Genomic DNA, 342 nt, shown 5'->3' with positions numbered 1-342 from the left:
CGTAAAAGGCTGGAAAAAATCCCCCCCCCCCCCCCAATCACCACTGGGGCAACCTCTATAACAGAGAGAAAAGGCAGTGTAATCTACCTTAGGAGCACAGGAGGCCCTGTGGTCCTGATGGGACATCCGAAGGGCACCCTGCCTTCTCATTTCATCTCATCTCCCCTCCCTCAGATGTAGGTCTGACCCTGTTTGCAAAGGCAGAGATCTCTGTTTATGTAGTCTTGGGAATCCGTGACTGGTTTCATGGCAGCTCCAACCTTCTCAGAGTGGTGAGATTGTGCCTAATTGTTGGACAACTTCTTACCTGTGCTCTTGTAGTCCCAGAGCTCTATTGATAGA

The sequence above is a fragment of the Pterocles gutturalis genome, unplaced genomic scaffold (assembly GCF_000699245.1).
Source record: "Pterocles gutturalis isolate BGI_N339 unplaced genomic scaffold, ASM69924v1 scaffold31857, whole genome shotgun sequence".
Classification (NCBI taxonomy): Eukaryota; Metazoa; Chordata; class Aves; order Pterocliformes; family Pteroclidae; genus Pterocles; species Pterocles gutturalis.
Note: the sequence above shows the minus strand (reverse complement) of the source record.